At 40.4% G+C, this 15,716-nt stretch overlaps 1 long non-coding RNA gene across 1 annotated transcript in view; it reads right to left on the reverse strand.

Annotated features, from left to right (window-relative positions):
* Positions 1-7,247: 7,247 nt before the first annotated feature.
* Positions 7,248-15,716, reverse strand: part of LOC141922437 (uncharacterized) — a 45,672-nt gene continuing 37,203 nt past the window's right edge. The window contains exons 2-3 of the long non-coding RNA XR_012622984.1: positions 14,975-15,058; positions 7,248-7,415 (exon numbers count right to left, since the gene is read on the reverse strand). This is a non-coding gene — a long non-coding RNA (uncharacterized LOC141922437). The remainder of the gene's footprint in view (positions 7,416-14,974; positions 15,059-15,716) is intronic.

Here is a 15,716-nt window from a genome sequence, read left to right on the forward strand (position 1 = left end):
CATAAAATATTCATGTGACTTAAGAGAAGGACAAGAAGGATCCTAAAATCAAGATTAATTAGTTTCAGCTTCTCTCCAGCAAATATAACCTCCCTGCCAAGCACAGATAACTATTTAGCAGAATAATTCTATGAAAGCACTTAAGAACAGCAGAATCTAGTTAATTTAGAAGTTACTGGCAGTTAATACTACCCCATGGTAGGAAATTCTTCCTGTTCATGCTATGTAGGGTATTTTAGTCACAACTACAAGCATATTCTCCCTCTTTTAGACATAAAACATTGTGTCATTCACTGTTTTCAGTTCTCACCTCTCTAAGTGCAGAGTATGATGCCAAGGGAGTGGAAGTCAGTGAAGAGCATGTGCTTCTGGACCAGTAGACCTTTAATAGCTTACAGTATTACTGAGGCCGCAATTCATCCAATTTGCTGACAAGTTAAGGATTCAGCTTTCACAAGCTAGTGGAAGCTGTTCTCACCAGTGCCAGCAGAGAACCTATATTTTTATCTGTTCATCAATATCTCTATATTTTCATAAATGCTTCCTTCCTAATAGAATATGTCGGTATTTATGTACACAGATTATTGTTTCTTACTGACCTACACTCTTCATGGTGCTTTCTACTACTAGAACGAGATCAGCAGCAGCATCCTGGTCTGGTCAGGGGCTCTGGCTCCTTCCCTGAGCTGTAAGGCTTTGCACAAGTGGCAAAGCAGGGAGGCATCAGCACCAAACCATCCTTGTTAGTCCTGGCACTTGCATACTAACTGCTTCTATGGTGACCACTTAACTCTGATAAACTGAATGCTGAGGGGGAAAAAAACCCCACAACCTAAACAGAACAGAACAGCATGCCTAAACAGCCCAATACCACACTTCTCATGCTTTACAGAATTTTACATGGGTGTTTTTCCTCTGTGAGCATGCACATGCTCTGATTTTGATCATTTAAAATTTCTGCATCCCTTAGGTTGCATTCTTTCACTCCAGAATAACTTTTATTGTGATAGATGAACTGGAACAAGTGTGGGCTTCCTCATAGCCACTTCCCATCAAAGTACCCTGTGCTAAGCAGCAAGCTGTGCAGTCAAATGGAAGGAAGGACAAAAGTCCACTTTTCCCTTATCCCTTCCCCATGGCAACCTGACCATGAACAGTGACCCCCAGCAGTACAGCTGAGGCCTGAAACTGTGCTGAATTACTCAGAAAGAGCATCTCCTGACCCCAGGCAGCAGAACCCAATGGAAACACATGACCTGTAACTGCAGAACCCCTTGTCTGACGTTGCGTTTGTACTGTACACAGCCAACACAGGTCAGAGCCTTTCAGGAAGCTGACTTAATGATTCTCAAATCTAATTTAAAGTGAACCAGTGAACCTAGAACTATTCAGCAAACAGGTTCTGCAATTAGAGGGATTTAAATTAAGCAGTCAAAAAAACCCATAGAAATATCACACCTCCTTGAATTAGGTATTGAAATCAAATACTTTTTCTCATGGCTGACCTTTGTTAGTTACATGTAAACTGAACTGACGATGAGTCACTGAGCTAGCAAATTAGCTACTGGTAGTTGTTGACAGGGTCAGCAAGAAATCTACCACATTTTAAAACAAAAATAAAATCATCGTGTAGGTATTGTACATTACTCACTTCATATATACTTCTTGTCCTTAGCGACATTCAGAAACCATTGGCTGCAATAAGAGGAAAAACAGGAGATCCTGGGGTTTTCACACTCTCTGCCAAATGTAGTCAGAAATTTAGCACCATAAGTTTTGGTTAAAGAGCAATAGCAGTATCTATTTGTTGTGCTTTCCACCACATAAGTAATAGAATTGACCTTAACAGTGGGTAGAAAAAGGACCAAACTCTCTAACTCCCTACCCTGGTTAATATGGTTTCAGTAAAACTACAGCCTATGTTATAATGCTTCTACACAACAACTTTTTGCCTTGTGGGAGCAAGGTAGACCAATAGTTCATTACAAGAACACTAGTTCTGTGATTAACTCTTATGACTGTATTAGTAATTTGGAACACAGCTAATCAGGGCCCTGAATGTATTTTTGAGTGAGAGCACCTTACAGTTAACAACTCTAACAAATGTATATGAACAACATTTTAATGCCAGAATGAAGCTCAAAGGTGGCTGTTTAGCAGACTTGGCTTGTTTTAACATCTGCCCATTTAGTTTATGGCTGCTTCCGAGGTAATGTCATTGGATCACAGCTGACCTACACAATGAACACATTGCTGTGGTCATCGCAGGCATCAGATGAGCTACATGATTAAAACTGGTTTTGGCCACCCCTATTTAATCCTTTCTTGTAGTCAACATGTCCACATAGGGCTCCAGTGTGCAGAGCACAGTGCCCTAAACCTGTAGAAAACACACCGTGCTATAAAAATATTTAAGGTAAGAAGACAAGCTAGAAATATTTTCTGCTACAAATACTCTTAAATTTTAAAGCAGCTTCTCTTTTGCCTACCTAGTTTCACCTTTTCTCTTTGTTGAAGGCCTTTTGGCATTTGTGCTGGTCTTCTGAATCTAACTATTTTGCTTCTCTTCCAGTATGTTACCCAACTCTGTTGTTCCTTCCAGTATTTGGCATTTGCTTTGGAATTATGTTTGTCCATCTGTTATTTGTCCTTTTGGTGATGCGTTCTGCTGATTCCCATTTGTTCCTTTCAGCTTTCTCAACAATTTGAGCTTCTGAACTGTTGTGGCATCAGTCAGCTCTATCTTGGCCCAGGAGGGCGTTTGTACAGAATGACAGAAAGAGCAAAAAATGGCCTAGACCTGTGTTTCTTTTTCTTTGGGAACACAGATACACCTTTTTCCAGTGGTCATTCCCACCAGCTGATTTCACTGGTACAAGGAAAGTGTAGTGCAAGAGACTTTCTTCTATTCCGGTTTCTGGTTTGCTCCTTCCATCTTTCTGGATGTTAGTAAGCATTGTGAAATCATGAAAAGGCTGTAATATCAGCAGATACTCCACCAGTCTTGACTGAGCTTGCACTTTTCTGATATGGGTTCCTTTCCCTTTGTGAACACATCGACCTCCTTTATTAACTCTTCACAAAACTTACTGACCTGATCTGGCCTAAGGAGAACCACAACTCCACTTATTCACCCTTTTTTTTTTTCCCCCCAGTTACATCTTTTTTACCTCTTGAAAAAAAAAAACAAAACCAAACCCCCAACCTCCTGCACGCATTTGCTGAACACGACCTTTACTTGGCATGACTTAATTTTTTGGGCTTAAAACATTTTGTAGATAGAATTTGAAATCTGTCAGCTCACAAGTTGCCTGTGCACAGGTGGCATGACTAAAGGGATGCTCAGTTATTGATCAATAACTCAGTTTCTGTTTTCTTCCCCACTACAGCTCTGAAAGTCCATTTTAAGGTGACCAGCCCTAATGCACTAGTGTTATCAATTATACTGGGTTTGCAGAGCTTTCTTTGGCAGCCAGGCTCTAGGTAGGACCATGTCTCTTTTTCTACATTTGTTTTGGATTTAGGCTCATCCAGTAATGCAGTCTTATTGGAAAATCAGATTTCTCAGGAAAACAGAACACTGTCCTGGAAAATCTGTTTTTTTTATAAGTGAAGATTTAGTTTGTATCAGTGGCCCTTGGAGAGATCTGAGTAGTGTAGGGGAATGAAGGATACTTACCTCACTTACTTTCAGCTTTTAAATTAGACATTAGTTAAACTCTTTACTGAGGTGCACTGAAATCACGGCCTTACTCCACTGAAAGCCATGTGAATTTTGCTAATAACAATAAGAGACAGATATTCGACGGCACTTTTTGGAGTAGACATGTCTTTGAAAGGAAGGAACTTCCTTTTCTTCCCTCTCTTTCCCCTCCCACCCCCAACCAAAAAACTCCCAAGCCCATGGCTTTCATTACATATATACTGGGTATTAAGAATAATTTATGAAATGTTTATGATGTGGGTAGGATGCTGTTTTCCATCAAATCACAAAATCACAAAGCCCAAATTTGTAAGGAACCCCTGAACAAAGCACCCATGGTATGTGCAAGTTCTTGGGGGTTTGTACACAAGTGCTTTGCACATGCAAATGAGTTGGAGCATGCAAACTCATTCTGCTCCTGAATATACAAACAAATCCTGGGTCACACAGAACAAATAGACCACTGTGACTAAAAAAAACCTATTTCTGCATCTCCAGAGTCCTTCTGAAAATCTGACATGATCAACCAGGTCTCATCCAGGTGACCTGGTTCTGCCCTTGAGCTCTAGCAAAGGCAGGAGGAGAATGTGCAAGCTGCTGTAGGGGAGAACTTTGTAGAGTAGGGCTGATGGTTGGACTCGATGATCCCAAGGGTCTTTTCCAACCTGAATGATTCTGTGTGACTCTGTGGGACAGTCTCACTGGCCAAGTGCGCCAGATGAAAAGGAGGCAAAACCTATTACTAGCACTGCAGACAGTCACCTTCTGATTGGAATTGCTAATTAATTGTTACTCTTTAATATTTTTATTCTAGTATAAAACCATAAAGTGTGTGCCCATGAAACACCATTGGACACTCAAGACATCGAAAATGAACAAAAAATATAAGGGCTAGGTAACACATTTACAATTACAAGAAAGAGGTGTGAATAGTGCAGCAATGACAAATGTATGCAGTTAACTACAGTTTCAGTGTTGATCAAAAAAGGCCTTTTGGAAACAAAATTAATGTAGTGACCTTCAAAGAAAAGACCAGACATAACCAGATAACAGTTGACCATTCAGTCTAAGATGGTCAGCAATCATTAAATCACATCTCATTCTTATTCTTGTATTACATCAATCCGGAAGTTGCCATCAGTGAGAGATGTCGGCTTATGAAAGTACCAATCAGCTGATACAAACATCATTATTATACACCTGCAATGTACAAGGAGAGCTACATTGTCTTTTTGGATTCTACTCCAGTGAGATGTACAGATCTAATAATTTTTCTCTGCAGGAGGCTACTTACTTTATATCATCATGTTGCAGAACTTTACACTTTTAAAATAATTAAAACATTCCAGTTGCAGTCATGTCACATTTAAACAGCAGCAGCTATAGTGGGATTACAGTCACGGCCTCCTATACTGCTTGCAGGTTAAATTTGAAGGCTTGCTGGCTGTAAGCTAGTTAGAAGCATTGCAAAACTGAGATTTAACTTTGCTGTTCGATAAAGGGGAAAATAGAGGAATCTCCACAGACTACTAGCCCTGTACAGTACACATTGTTAGTCAAAAGAGAGAATGATAATTCTGCATTATAAACAAGAGCACATTCCTCTCTTTTTATTCCTGAGAGCTACAATTAAAGGATGCAAGTCATAAAACAGTGTATTATGTGATGCATTGTTTTTAATCTCACTGCCTTGTATTATATATCAGGTTCATATAATTCTTCAGACAAGAAAGGCTTGTTCCATAAAAATACAGACTCCTGCATCTGAAATATAAGTTCACGCACAAGCAATGTATATATCACCAAACCAGCAAACTAACTCACTTTCTCAATACACTAAACTTCAGGTTCTTCCTATATTATGTGAAATGGCTTGAAACAGGAGGCAGCTGCCAGGAAACATCACTGCTTCTTTGCTCAAGAGAGACAGGGGAAGGAAGAATGAAGAAAAAAATTCCCTCGATGGATGCCACAATAGCATGTCTTTCATTATCGCCCTGTGTCAAGGCACTGTGTAATGTTCATTGTGCATGCATAGTAAATTACTATTTACCTGCCAGTGCCTTTGATAAGTCAGTCTTTTCTCCCTCTTTTCGTCCACACAGCATGGAACAGTGAAACCTCTTTGCCTATAATTCTTATTAAGGTGATACCTTTTCTGAATAAGAAAGTACACACTTCCAAAGGAGGCATTCTCTTGGGTTTTTAAGGGCCATTGTTTTTATTGTTTTCCTTTTATTTCTCCCACCCTGCTGTGTTTTAATGCTATAGTGACTTCTGTGTATACAACTCTCATATTGAAATGTCTGCCGCAGATATATGCAATATTAAAGAGTGCTTATGAATTTTTGACATCTAATTAGTCGCTACCCAGTTAACATGTCAAGACTCAGAGGGATTAGGGAGTCAGCCCTTTCTGAATAAGTTAAAGCTATGCCCTGTCCTTTTCATGTATTATTCTTTAATGTAGGTGGTGATTATTTTGCTGTGATTAATTGATGAAGCTCATTGGTCTGGCAAGTGTTACAGAATTCACCATTCCTCACTTTTATTTCTCTCTGTAGGGCTTTCCCACTTATTTGAAAGGAATTGGTTCTAGTCAGTCTGTGAAGCCTCATTGTCTTTCCTCAATACATGCACATTGGTTTCTCTTAAGATTTTATCTATTTAATTTTATATCTTTTCTACTATAAAGGAAGAAGATAATTAATAAAGCTTGTTTTATCTTAAGTCATGTGTCACAAATAGAGTTTCTGTAAGGTGGTGTTTATTTTTATTTTTGATACATACATTTAGATAAAATTACAGACATGTATTTTGCAGGATAAAAATAGATTTTAATGTTTGGTGTGTTTTTTTTTTTTTTTTAATGCTCTACAAAGTCCCCCACATTCAACATGGCTTGGACGATTTCAGGGTTTTCCAGTCCCTGACTATAAGCAATATTTCACCCAGGTGAATTATTTTTTTTTCAGGATTTTGAGTGGGGTTTATTTAGAGATGATATAATATTCTCTGTTGTCATCTATGGTGAATTATATTTATTTTAGCATCCAAATGGAAGCCTTAATTATACAATCTCTGTTTTCCATGTGCACATTCTTTTATAAAAGGAAAAAAAAGAAAGGAAAAAAAAAAAGGAATGTTGGGGCAAATCTTTAAACACCTGTAGAAATCTAAGTGATGCATATTTAGAACAATGTGATCGCTCATAAATTCAGCTGTGTGTCAAGGTTCCTGCTGACCTGTGGTGCACTCCAAAGGAATGTTCCATTGATTATATACAGCTGCGGATGCTCAGAAAGAAACAGCACATATGTGTGCTTCATGGTCTGATATATTTGTTATATCCCCCTCTGTGTAAGTGATATTGGGTTCTATATAAAGAAACAATAAAAACGTATGCTGAGCACATAATGGCTGTGCCGTTTGCCTACATAGGCACCACGCCACCAGTATTTAACTCACTGCTTTGTAAAGCACTGGAAGATCTACCTAAGCTATGAAAGGCACAGTAAAAACATACACACACACACGGGCACATGCACAAAGTTCTTTTTTTCTTTTTTTTTTTTCCTTTTTTTTTTTTACCTTTTTAAATTACTGTAGAGGAGCATCCTGCTGTATTGCATTGGTTTTTGTTCATGATTTCAATGTAGTCAGCTCAAGAGTTTTGGGCCTTGTAAAAGTGCAACCCAGTCAGGCAGTTTCCCTGAAAGTATAAAACCAGAAAAGGAATTTGCAAAGCACAATGCAAGAGGTAAATGTATAGATATGGTTATGGAAATATTTAATCATGCAATGTGGCTACTGAGAACTTTCTTCAATTTCCCCACTTCTCCATTGCAAAGGAGCTGAACAAAAGACTGTTGCCATCGAGTTCATTTCTGCAGCCTCCTGGTTTTATGGACAAATAATTACTTTTCACAGAGCAGAATCAATCCCATTATGAACCTCCACTATTCAAATCTGTAATTGGGACAATAAGAGAGCTCCAGCCGGTTTATCTTCTTTTGAAATGAACAAACTCATGCACACACTCCTGAAAATTGTATCGTTATAAATAAGCCTTCCCCTGCATAGACAGAGTTTTTAATTACAATCCTATGTGTCAGTCAGGGTTTGTGCTTTTTAATATACATTTGGGGGACTGTTTCTAAGGTATTTAGTTGGTGAAAATATGTAAACAATTCTCTGTTACCAGGCTTTAAAGGAAATTGCTGTGTGTGAGGGAAAGAGGAGAGTGAGTGAAAGGGGCCAGGAGGTTTTATCAAGGTGCCCCTCCTTAACCCCCACCTGGGTTTGGTTGAGAAAAATGTTGGGTCTGGAGGTTATTATGAAGAAGCTGAAAAGAGGAGTCACAGCAGCCTCACACACCACCGAACCACAACCTCTTAGAAACAAAAACTGACATCGACCCTGCCACAAAAAGAAGAACCACGAGGCAACAAGGAAGGGAAATAAAAGTGAGCAGAGTGGGTGGGTCAGATAAAGGGGATGAGAGTACGAAGAAGGAAGGGGGGGCAGCATTAAAAGAAATATCAATCAATTGGAGCATATTCACTTTCTCCTGCACAGTAGATTCTATCAGAAGAAAACACTGAACTTTGTAGTGTTAGCAGCAGCTGAAATTTAGAATTATTGTTTCCTCCTAACAGAAGACTCATTTTCCACGGCCGCATTTGCAGCATAATAAGCTTTTTGTTATTTTTTCAATTAGAGTCAATTGACCTAACAAAATGGTTGGCAATTAAGTGATTTTTGTAATGGTCCGGGGGTAATTTAGTCGAGCTTGTCAGCTGTGTTTCATGAAGCCGAGATGTCTTTTTTTCCCACTGCCTCTCTCTCCCTCTCTCTCACTTACTCTCTCTCTCTCTCAAGCATAATGGCTCATAATTTCAAAATCTTTTCCTTCTGTTTCCCTCACAATAATTCGCAATTACAGGAAGTTGTTGGAGGTGATTTTTTTCCTACCTTGCTTTTTGAGTTAGTAATTTTAAATAAAATGTACATACTTGTAAAAAGGGGGCTATTACAGAAATCACTTTTTGTGTAAACTCAATTATTTTATGAATAGTGACACCAGTTTCTGCTGGGTTCAACTCCTAAAGGCTGATGTATTATTATTTTCAGGGTAAAAGGTTTTGAACATTTAGAACACTTTTTCAAATCAAACCAGCATTCAGGAAGGTAAACAACAACTTAAATGATGAGGAGCCTTGTAGTAAAGCTTACAGGTATATGAGAAGAATGAATGCCATTAGGACATTTAAACAATAGTCTGAAGCTACTGGACTTTATCTTCTCCTGCTATGATTTATGAAGGGATTCCTCATTTGCTTAATTGATTCATTTTCTTAAGACAACATCTGGAGTTGCATTTCCTATTAAAGTGCTGTAGTTAGATCCGATGACTAGATCAGATGTTCTTTCATTTGTATTCTTTTTATTATCTGTTTTTGTAGTGCACACACGCTGGAAACCAAAGCCACACACCCGTCCACCAATGAATCCGGAGACTTTCCAGCATCTGCCTGCAAACGGCTGTCTACTTTTTGATTTTTAAATCCTTTTTTTCTAATCCCCGACCATGCTCAACATTTCCCCTGTTTCAAGAGCCACCTTCCTGGCCGGCGGGATGCGAAAGATGCGCAGCTGCCTGGAGCCGCGCTTGCGACTGCGTCCTCGGCAGTCAGCAGAAGGGGGCACTGCTGGAGCAGAGCAGCCGGCACCTCGCCCCCCTGCCTGCCCCCTGCCTGCCCGCAGCCTGCCTGCCCCCTTGCCAGTCCCGCGCCCCCACCTGCCGCCCCTGTCTGCCTCTGCTGCCTGTCTGACGGGACCCTGCCTGCCCCCTTGAGAGCCCCCTGCCTCCTGCCTGCCTGCCTGCCCCATGCCTATTGCCCCTGACCCCCCCTGTCCTCTGCCCCTGCCTGCTACCCCTGCCTGCCCTCCTGCTCCTTGCTCCCTACCTGCCCCTGACCCAGACCTGACAGTCCATGACCCCCTGCCTGCCTCCTGCCCACCTGCCTGTTCCCATCACAGGATTACATTGGAAAAATTTGTCAGGCACGGCTCGGAGGTGCAGTGGGTTTAGCCCCATGCCGGTCTCAAAGGCAGGGCAGTTGCTGTTGGGCTGAGGGTTGTGTCACCGGTGGAAAAACCTCTGTGCTTAACACTCCGGGCACTGATTTGCAAATGACAGGGGATGGCTCCTGTTTGTTTTTTGGGTTTTTTTTGGTTTTTTTTGGTTTTTTTTTTTTTTTGTTTTTTTTTGTTTTTTTTTTTTTCTGGTGCCATAATTATTTGTTGTTGGCTGAATTTTATTTATTTATTATTTTAATTTGCCTCATGTCACGTTCTGAAAGCTTCTCATCCTGTAGTTTTGTATCACATTTTTCAGCTAAAATCTGTGGGCCAATTCTAAGAGTAATTTTTACCTTTCTCTTTCTCTCTTCCTCTACTGCATCCAGCATCTCTTGGAAATCGGTTGTGAGAGACTGGCCTTCCATCTTGCCTATTGGGACAGCAAGATCTGTGTGCATTATCCTCAGTAAATATTACTTTCACATTTGGATCTCCACTCATTTCCCTTATGACCCCTGACAGTCTTCTCCTAGGGTTTGATTATAAGTCACTATAGTCTGGACTGGGCTGGAGCCTCTTAAAGCTTCGATTAATCCACTGCACCTAGCATTTCTGTGACTATAAAAGGAAAAGTTATGATTCTGAATAAGCAACGTGCGGAAGAAAGAAGCAAAAGCATAAAGTATTAAACTTTCATCCAGCACCATAGGAGAGATGTAGTTATTAAATTTCAGCTGCTTATCAAACTGATATGAAAGTCATTTTGCATGATTGCTTTGCATCCTCAAATCTTCTGCTTTTATTTGCAGTGCATCTCTGTGCTTTCTTATTAGAAAAATACTCAAAGGATAAAAAAGCTGATAATATTATTCAGTTTTGACAATTAGGTAGAAAAAACATTTTAAGAAGTGCTTTTTTTATTGCAGCTAGTAATAATAGTGGTGGTCCTCCTGGTAGCAGTCTCTTCTGATGCTACCCAGGGTGATGCTAGCTTTACCCTGTAATGTCTAAAGCCCTGATGGTTACACTGGTAAAGCTGTTAAGGAGTGTGAGCCAGGATGTCATTCTCAATATCACAATGTATGCAGCCACAGCCTACTTTGCCTTGAGAGGTCCATATTTTATGGCTTTTTCACTCTCCCCTTCCTATTTCAAAGATTCACAGATGGACTGTGGCTAGTATCTGTGCTGAGAGGGGCAGGACAAATAGCACCTTCCCAGCTTTACACACCCAGTCCTGGATTTGCCTGCAGCTGCTGTCCATCCCCTCAGGATCACTGTCATGTTAGCCACTTCAGCAAACCTATCTCTGCCTATTTACAATCCATCTCCCATACACTTTAGCTGCCCAGCAACTGCCTTTAATTGTTACCTCCCCACATTGTGGTTCCCTTCCAGTTCAGCTTAATCTGCTCCTGATGCTGTGCGTGTGAATTTATGTAAAGCTGTGAGCATTCATGGGAATGCGGAGCCCTTAGAAGATGAGAGCAAATCATCCCATCTCCCACAACTCTCCCTTTCCCCACCATGGGTTTCCACAACTTGATGCTTGGTTGTTTTTTTTCCAACAAATGTTCCAACCATTTCTTCAGTACTCTCCCTGCCTTCCCATTTTCTGTCAATGCTTCCCCATCTCCTGCTGGCTTTTACTCCTCTATGATTTAATTCACTCCCAGCAACTGTTGCAAAGCTGATGCTCCCTAGCATTTATCTCTTTATCACTGGTTGCTACCTTCTGTCCAATCCTTTTATTTCATACTATCCACCTCACATCACTGGCCAGATGTCTGGTCATAAACTCAGTATAAGAAAAATGCAACCTCTTTGAGCCACTGTTTCTCCATCATTGTACAGAATTATTTCTGTTGCATGATGCTGGAGGATATTAGGCCATATCCTGGGATGCATCAAGAGAATTGTGGCCAGCAGGTCAAGGGAGGTGATTCTCCCCCTCTGCTCCACTCTCATGAGATCTCTCACCTGGAGTGCTGTGTCCAGCTCTGGAGCCCTCAGCGTAATGGAGCTGCTCGAGTGGGTCCAGATGAGGGCATGAAGATGATCAGGGGGCTGGAGCACCTCCCCTATGAGGACAGGCTGAAAGAGTTGGGGTTGTTCATCCTGGAGAAGAGAAGGCTCCAGGGAGACCTTATAGCAGCCTTCCAGTACTTAAAGGGGGCCTACAGGAAAGATGGGGAAGGGACTCTTTATCAGGAGAGAGTCTAGTGATAGGACGAGGGGTAATGGTTTTAAATTGAAAGGGGGTAGATTTAGATTAGCTATAAGGAAGAAATTCTTTCCTGTGAGGGTGGTGAGACAGTGGAACAGGTTGCCCAGAGAAGCTGTGGCTGCCCCCTCCCTGGCAGTGTTCAAGGCCAGGTTGGACAGGGCTTTGAGCACCCTGGTCTAGTGGAAGGTGTCCCTGCCCATGGCAGGGGGGTGGAACTGGATGATCTTTAAGGTCCCTTCCAACCCAAACCATTCTATGATTCTATGACATTAGCTCTATACCTGCTCCTCACACTTTCCCTTCCAGATTTAATTTCTACAAATCAAGTAACTGCTTTTCCAATCTTTACAAAACGTATCTCTGTCATATTAAAAGACCTCCTTAGATCTTGCTGTCTAGATTTGTTTTCTCTTCCCCAGGCTATGGCAACTTTCTCCTCTCTGAATTTTTTCACCTCTACACTGCTGTCCCATTGGACAGTAATTTGCTCTGGGTATGCCTACAGCTTGGGAGAGCAGTCTTATATACTTCTTAATGCTGAGAAGACCTGGAAAAGACAAGTCCTCCTCCCTGTGAGAGGAATTCTAGTGACCATCCCCATGCAATACATGTCTTTTAATAAGCTTTTGGACACTCCCAAAATCAGAGTGGGATGAATTTTAGAAGAATACTTCATCAGGAGAGAGGGGAGGAATAGTCATAGTATTAGGAAAAATATTCTGACAGTGAGATATGCTAAGCTGGGATGGAGGAGGAGTATCTCCTTTACAGGATTCATCATCAGAATATATTTATTACTGTGTTGTCCAAAGTACTTTACAAATTCTAAGATATGATTGTATCTTACACCTTGGCAAGGAACAGAACAGATGTCCTTATAAAGGACAATTTAATCAAGGAAAAATAACAATTAGGCAGGAATTTGCTAAAGAAATCAGTAACTGTAATTCATAGTCAGCCCAAAAATGTAAAAGCAAGCTGCCTGAGTTTTGCTGTGCTGACCTTTTGACTTCTCAAAGTCTACATTTCAGTCTTATATAGTTTTTGCACCAAATATTGCTTCAAAGAAAGAAAGTAAAAAATATTATCTTATTTCACTGGTTGTGGGCTAATATTTTCTCTCTGAAGGTTGATAACTCTCCATTTTCAATACAAAAACCAAAGGCAGGTCATGTGTTGAAAATATATATAATGTCCTCTGCAGAGTGCTTTAACATGCCCAGCAGTATATTCCCACTTTATTCCTAGAAGAGTAAAATTACAGTGTGTAGCAGGGCTGGCACCATGCTTCCATGCCGTGCAGACATTAGAGCAGAGGGAATAATTCACAATGAACAGTTCAGTCAGTAAGTTTAGCCCTTTTTCTGCTTATGGGATCTCCATGGGCAGACTGAGGTTTCCTTGAGTTTATTATGCAAAAGAATTCAACAAGATCCTTTTTCCTTTCTAAGTATTTTTAATTGCTCAGGAACACTTCTCTGTGAACACTCACCAATCAGTTCTTGAGCTTTGTTAGTTATGACTGCTTTGATGAGTCACATGGTATTGATTTATTTTTCCAATGTGTTGAACGTGCAAAAACTTCTGGCACACATACTCATGTGTGTGAATCTAAGATCCAGTTTCCATCAATACTTGTGCATGCTGTTCTGAAATTCTCTGTGAATAGCCACAATATTAACTGAATTATACAAATGTCCCTAGAAAGCAAACACAGCTAGAAGACAGTGTGGTTGATATGAATCCATTTCTAAATTCCAGTGAGTAAACAATGGTTGATATTAATCCATTTCCAAATTCCAGTGAATGTACAAGTGTTTTTAGTAGCATTTACCCAGCTATAGTAGATTATAGAAAAAGTATTCTTGTCTCACTGCTCTCCTTTCATTCCATCCTGTGTTTCTTTCTTCTCATGAAGTAGTCATGGGAAGGAAATAATAGCAACTCTTCCCCACCAAAAAACAGGATGAAAGTAAATGTCTTTGAGTACGAAATAGCCATCTCCCATTTTTCAAACTCAGACATAGTACATTGCAGTTGTACCTGGGAGGTCTAGTTCTTTCAGCACCTACCTGCCTCCAGGATGAGGATTCAATTAAGAAACACAAAAAGATAATATGGTGCTATAGGGACAAAAGTAGTTTTGAAACTCTAACCAGGCTTTCTGTAAATAGAGGTACATTTCTTTGAAAGCAAACATTTGCTGTTAAAATGCAGCAGTTTTCTATTCTCTGATCCTCCACTCCAAATTATAATAGAAAATATATAATGGAGTGTAAGAGCTAACAGATGAGAAAAATATACCTTTAATATGAGTTTCCCCTCCTAGCTACAAGGTGCTGTTTTCAAGAACCTCACTGTAGTTGCAGACTGTTACTGAGGCATAAATTAACTACCCCTCACCACAATCCTTCATGGTTTTCTAGGGAAAATCTGGGTTATGTCTCCATGATGATTTGCCTTGAATATGTCTGATTTAAAGTATTTCAGCACTTTCAGTGGGTGATGGAAAAAATATTCTTCACCCTAAATCCAATCACTTGATTCAAGAGTCTGCCAACCTCCAGTATCTTTGATACAAGACCCATAGCAGAGTGACCTGTCCTTTGAGGACTTTCAAGGCATGAACTAATTGCACCAGTGCTTACACTGACCACATCTAGGATCAAATCTGTCTCTCTTCGTTCTTACCTCATGGGCTTTTTGCTTTTAAGATTTTGTGATCCTCCCCTTATTGTTATCTACCACTGAAGCCAATGTACTTCATGGCAGAATAAGAAACACAAGACCAGCTTCTTTTTAACTTCGGTTTGAAACCTCTAGCCTGGCACCAGCCTAAGAAGTCATACTGTGCAACAACTATCTTGGATCAGAAACTGTACATTACCCATTTGATATGCTCTGTACGCCCCACCATTATTACTTAATTTCTTGCAGTTTTTTTTCTGTGGTGACATTACCTTTGTATCTTTGTGCTTTGCAGACTTGATTGCAATGGTCTTCACTACATGAAGGGAGGTAGCACTCTTTCTTCATCTGGGAAACTGAAACAAAGATGTGAAAAATCATCAAATTTTGCCTACCCAGTTTGTGAGATGAAAGACATGATTTTCCAAAGCACTTACAACTGTGTAACATTTCTCATGCACAGGGCACAAGTCAGATGACCTTGCTTGCTGGCTGAGGGACGTGGGTCCTTCTGCAAAGTCTGTTTTGGGTTGGGAGATCAACAAAATGAGGGAAAAAAGTGGACAACTGTGAACACTTCAGCATGAATTATTGCTTCTTCATTAGAAATGGATGTGAAGTGAAATCCAGCTCGTCGAACATAGTCCTAGCATTTGTTTGCACCTAAAGTTTTGGTAGTTATTCAAACACGGCTGCTACAACAAGTGAATAAATTCCCTATTTAATCAATAAAAAACCTGAAAAACACCACAAAAATTTTTCTTGTTTAAGCTTTTGTCCATAAAATTTATGTTTCATTTGCCTTCATTAGGCAAACTGGAACTCCACTCTCAGAAACAGGGCTAGGTTGCAAGCAATAGGGTTAGGACACATTTTCCACACCTTCAGGTGACTGAGCCAGGAGAACCTGCTTTGCTCCCCTTTAACTCTGTCACAACCAGCAGAGACTTGCCATTCCCCCCCCCGGTGTGACCAATGTACATCTGGAGACAGTATGGGACCCAGTCCTTACCA

The sequence above is a fragment of the Strix aluco genome, chromosome 4, assembly GCF_031877795.1.
Source record: "Strix aluco isolate bStrAlu1 chromosome 4, bStrAlu1.hap1, whole genome shotgun sequence".
In the NCBI taxonomy this organism is placed as follows: domain Eukaryota; kingdom Metazoa; phylum Chordata; class Aves; order Strigiformes; family Strigidae; genus Strix; species Strix aluco.